This window comes from Thermobia domestica, chromosome 5, assembly GCF_964235325.1.
Source record: "Thermobia domestica chromosome 5, izTheDome1.hap1.1, whole genome shotgun sequence".
Classification (NCBI taxonomy): domain Eukaryota; kingdom Metazoa; phylum Arthropoda; class Insecta; order Zygentoma; family Lepismatidae; genus Thermobia; species Thermobia domestica.
Window position 1 is genome coordinate 311,952,795 of NC_137458.1, and position 6,000 is coordinate 311,958,794.

Consider the following 6,000-nt stretch of genomic DNA (forward strand, 5'->3'; position numbering starts at 1 on the left):
GACTATGAGTTCTCAGTAAATATTTGGACGTTACAGCTCTTGCAATGTATAAAAGTGTTTTTAGAATAAATCACAATCGATATTATGTCCTAATAGCATACGTAAAACAGGTTGAATTCGTGAAATGATTGAGGTTGGACTGAGCGTAAATGTTTTCATAGTTAGGAGCCTGGATATGCAAACCCGCTTAACGTGGGGATTTAATTTTGTGAAATTTGGTACTTCCTTTTTTCAATAGATATTTTATACACACAAACCTATGCATTGATCACAGCATTTCATACAAACAAACATAAACTGGTCCGGTTGTTGGCCCTGGTAGCCACCAGTTCGCGTTGAGACACGGGGCGCATAACATCGCCTCTCTGTCCGTGCTGTACTATTGTATCTGCTTTGTTTGTCGAATAGTGCCGTTTGATTTTTTTTTAATTATTTCTGTGACTTAGTGATTTGGTGAAGTGTGTACTACAAGTCCTTTGTTTCACTTGTGAGCAACACCATTTATATATATATATATATATATATATATATATATATATTCTGTAGTTGACGTGTAACGTCGAGTGTAAGCAATATGAGTTGTATGAGGTCTAATACGCTCCGAATTAATTTCGTAACTGTGCGTCAAAAGCCTACGTCTATTCATATTCATGAATGGATTCGAAGTGTTTTCAAGTTAACAATTGACCAAGTGTTAAGTATAGAACTCGACTTTATTCGTAAACTTTTATACATCAAACTAGTTAGTAAAGTGCTATGTGAACGTATTCTTGCCGGTACCAACGGCACCGTGACTTATACCAATACTGATGGAGATCATGTGTTACCCATTGATTTGGCAGACAACTCTGTTGTTGTTGTAAAAGTCTCTTTATGTCCAATGGAACTTAGTGATACCCAGTTAAGTCGTGTACTCTCCCAGTATGGGGATATTCAGAATATTGCTGATGAACAGTACTCTACTGATCATATTTATCTTACCCGCACGGGTCGCAAACTAGTCAAAATGACTGTTAAACGTAACATTCCATCCTTTGTTACTGTTTGTGGTTTACGTCTTTTTGTCAGTTACCCCGGTCAGATCCAGACCTGCGCGGTCTGCAACTCTCAGGACCATTTTGTACAGGATTGTCCTAAGAAGAGAACTCCACCTTTACCCAGGTCTACTTCTGTGTCTCCAGGTGTCCGCATGCCGTGCAACCTTCCAGTGGATACATCAGCTCCCGATACCGGTTCTTACAGTGCATTTCCTGTTCTACAGAAGGATACCCACATACCCGTGTCGTCCCCGATTTTGCCACTTGCAAGTGCTGCATCTAGTGTTCCCGACATTCATCCCGTCCACCCTTCCATTGCTGACAGCTCACATAGTATGGAAGTGACACCTACTCCCGATGCTGATGAGACAGGTGTTCCATCTCCAGTTCCTGTGACTGACCAGCCACTTCTACTAAACTCTGAGGTAGGTGATAGAAATACAATAGAGGGACACAGTGCTACCCCTTCAAGCGTTCCTCTCGCAGTTGGTTCCATTGACACCACTGGTTTTGAAGATGCTACAAGTGATACCATAAGTGATTCCGATCTGAGTGTAGCATCCTGCGAAAAGCGCAAGTTAACTCAACTTCAGTTTAACAGTAGTGCAGTGTCTAAAAATTCTAAAGGTAACCGCAGTGATGAAACAACAAGTGGTCACAATGTTAGGAAAACACGAGCTTCGACCAAAAAGTTGAAATCTGTTGTTCAATCAGACGGCGAATAGTGCATTGCCCATCTTTGGTATCAATAATTTATATTGTTTATATATTTCTTCCTTGTTTCTACTTTACACATGTTCTTGTTCCCGCATTGCTTTACTTTCATGTATTTACTTTATATATTTTTTGTAATGTTTAGTTTTCGTTTTGCCACAGTCAATTTAAATCGTCTTACTTCTCCGGTCAAATTACACGCACTACGAGATTTTATATATCAGGAAGAAGTTGATATTCTGTTTGCACAAGAGGTGGCAGTACCCGATTTCCCAGACATCCCTAATTATTCATGTGTTTCACGCTTCACTGAAAATGGTTTAGGAACTGCTTTTCTATACCGCAGTGATATTGACTTTCAAGCGCTTCTCCAAATGCCTACTGAACGTATCACCTTAGGAACACTAGAAAATATACGCCTTTGTACAGCATATGCTCCAAGCGGTTCGACTCATGCACGAGAGCGCAATAGTTTCTTTAATACTGAGCTTGCCCAAGCGTTACATAATGGTTCTTCTCCTTGTATATTAGCCGGAGACTTTAATGCTGTTTTGGCTCCAATAGATATGACCCCAAATTATACCTTCTCAGCCAGTCTGTCCAATTTAATTGCCACCTATGATCTAGTCGACGTGTGGCGACACTTATTTCCAACCACGCCTGGCCATACCTTCTTTACAGGGACGAGTTCCTCAAGATTGGATAAATTCTATATCAGTCGCACTCTTATACATCAGGTTCAACACATGGCTGTGGTCCCAGTCTGTTTTAGTGATCATCATGCTGTACTCATGACCATCAAACTACCAGCCCACAAATTTCTCAAACGTAGCCCATTGTGGTACTTTAATACGTCAATTTTACGTGAGCCCGAATATGAAGCTCTGATACATGCTGAATGGAAAGGCCTCCTTCATGTGAAACAACGCTACAAAGGTTCTCTCATGCAATTTTGGGAAAATCGTGTTAAACGAACTTTTTGCTCTGTGACCAAACAATATTGTCGAACTAGAAACGCCGATCATTATCAGCAATATCACTACTATACTGGTCTATTACGAGATTACATGATAGAACAACAACGCGGGGGTCAAGTACGACCTCAAATTCAGCAGATCAAAGCTCATTTATTAACGCTGCATAAACGACGTATGCAAGGTTTTATGATTCGTAGCAAAACACGTCAATATGATGACACTGAACAGGCAAGTATCCACCAAATACGCAAGGAGCGCACACGGGGCAGACAAAAATTGATTTCTAAAATTAAGGGTGACGATGGCCGTGTGTATGAGGGCGTAAACGTCATGACTTGTTTTATTGATTATTATAAACAATTATATGCTCAACCTCCTACTTGTTGTACTGATTCTTCTATACTAGAGTATATTCCCTCTGTTTTAACGGATGATGATCGAGAGTGTCTATCGGGTCCGTTCACACTAGACGAGGTCAAACAGTCCATCCGATTAGGCAAACTAGGAAAGTCCACAGGTATTGATTCTCTACCACTAGAATTCTATGTTACATTTATAGATATTTTAGCTCCTTTTCTCACAGACCTTTTTAATGAATACCGCACACATTTTGTTTTAGGCCAGTCTCTCAGAACGGGCATTACTGTTTTGGTCCCCAAACATTCATTAGCATCTAGTGTTACAAATTTCAGGCCACTAAGTCTCTTGTGCACGGACCTAAAACTATTAACTCGTTGTCTGACGATCAGAATGAAAACATACCTTGAGAAGCTGTTAAGTCCTTGCCAATACGGTCTTGGCCACAATAACCCTATTTATAAGGCCTTATCCAATCTCAGAGATTTTATTTCCTTTCATGAGTCCGCCGACCCTTCTTCGGTAGCAATTTTATCCACCGATTACTCCAAGGCCTTTGACAGAATTAACCACAATTATCTCTTCCAAGTTTTAGCTAAATATGGATTTGGTGACCTTTTCATTTCTCTTATCAAAGGAATATATACGAAACGAATTACCAGGTTAAAGCTAAATGGAGGTTTAAGTGCTCCCATCTCTGTTTGTAATGGTATTCTACAAGGGGACACAATGTCTAGTATTTTATTTAGTTTATCTTTAGCGCCTCTTGTATATGCGGCACACCGCTTACTCCCTGGTGTTCCTGTGTATAACAACAGTCTAGCAGTGCAATCATACATTGATGACACACACTATATATTACGCAATGACGCAGATCTGGAATGTATACAGAAGTTACTACGCCTTTATCAACACGCCTCAGGCGCGCAACTTAATAAAGCAAAAACAAAAATATTGTGTTTACATGAACAATATCAGTCTCTGTATAGTAGAACGTTTGAAACTGTTCCATCAATCAAAATACTTGGTATTGTATGGTATCCTACTTTACAACAGACTATCACGAAAACATATGAAGTCATAGCCTCTAAGATCCGAAGTCTTTTAATAACGCATAAATCACGTAATCTTAGTCTTTTCAGTAGAAATTTGTTTCTTAAAACTACTGTGTTTAGCTTACTATGGCATTCTGCTCAGATTTTCCCCTTACCAAAGCCTATCTATAAGTCTTTAAACAGTCAGGCGTTGTTTTTTCTCTGGCATAATAAAGCTTTAAGAGTAGGTCAAACACAACTACTTTTGCCTGCAGCAAAAGGAGGAATAGAGTTTATGGATATTGGAGTTCAGTCACGTGCTCTGCTTGTGCATAGAAGTTGTAGTATGGTTTGTTCCCACCCCGATTCGATTACTGCTACGGTTTTCAATGTCTGTTTTCAGTGTATTGACCTTGTGCTTCCGATTCCTATCTTTCCTTGGGCGATTAAATTCCCTCACCTTCGCGATGTAGTACTTGATATGCTGTGTGCAATAGTCGCACGACAGCAGATCGAAATTAGGTCAGTCAAAGAATTATACTGGCACTATCAGAGCACGTGCGTCTCTGTTAAGCCACACGTCATGCTTCACGTGCCATGCAAAAACTGGAGTAACATCTGGAAAAACATAACTGCCAAGTTTTTAACTCACAAACAGAAAGAAATGTGGTATTTTATTGTTAATAATGTATATGAAACGTCTGCTAGGCTCTTTAATCTAGGTATCACCTCTACAAATGTATGCTATTATTGTAATCAGATAGACACTCTTGAACATCGATTCCATAACTGTTTGGACATACCACCCATTTGGCAGGCTTTTAGCACTATACTTAGTAGAATATGTCGTACCTCACAAACTGTTTTTAGCGTACATAATGTAATATTATTTCCAGATTTTCATTACTTTCCTAGCTATAAACATAATGCTGTGATCTGGTTTACTGTACAAACTATCATGTTTATTCTTGTAACAGCACGACCATTGTGTCTTGAAATGTATGAAATGTATTTAACATACCAGGCTATGAAGCTCTCTCCTGTATGTAAACGAAAATATTTTGCAAACTACTTATCTGCAATAGCTCCCACACTTTCTTATGATGTAACCCACAAACAAAAATGAACTGAATCAGTAAGTTTTTTTTTTTTGAATAATGTTTTATCTTGAATAATATTTTACACTTTCAGTGAGGCTGTGAATAGTAAATATCCTTGTAAATTTCTCTGTATTTCGATGGAAATAAAGTAAAAAAAAAAAAAAAAAAAAGGTCCCATGGTGTAATGGTTAGCACTCTGGACTCTGAATCCAGCGATCCGAGTCCAAATCTCGGTGGGACCTTGTACTTCCTTTTTTTCAATAGATATTTTATACACACAAACCTATGCATTGATCACAGCATTTCATACAGACAAACATAAACTGGTCCCATTGTGTAATGGTTAGCACTCTGGACTCTGAATCCAGCGATCCGATTGAAATCTCGGTGGGACCTTGTACTTCCTTTTTTCAATAGATATTTTATACACACAAACCTATGCATTGATCACAGCATTTCATACAGACACACATCAACTGGTCCCATGGTGTAATGGTTAGCACTCTGGACTCTGAATCCAGCGATCCGATTGAAATCTCGGTGGGACCTTGTACTTCCTTTTTTCAATAGATATTTTATTCACACAAAACTAAACATTGATCACAGCATTTCATACAGACAAACATCAGCTGGTGTAATGGTTAGCACTCTGGATTCTGAATCCAGCGATCCGAGTTGAAATCTCGGTGGGACCTTCTACTTCCTTTTTTCAATAGATATTTTATTCACACAAACCTATGCATTGATCACAGCATTTCATACAGACAAACATCAGCTGGTG

General features: G+C 39.0%; 1 protein-coding gene and 1 non-coding gene across 3 annotated transcripts in view; one reads left to right on the forward strand and one right to left on the reverse strand.

Annotated features, from left to right (window-relative positions):
* LOC145684961 (putative ammonium transporter 1) overlaps positions 1-6,000 on the reverse strand; it is a 174,935-nt gene that overhangs the window by 123,055 nt on the left and 45,880 nt on the right. The gene's annotated exons all lie outside the window — the stretch shown is intronic.
* TRNAQ-CUG (transfer RNA glutamine (anticodon CUG)) lies at positions 5,390-5,461 on the forward strand. Its single transcript has one exon. It is a non-coding gene; the product is annotated as a tRNA-Gln (tRNA).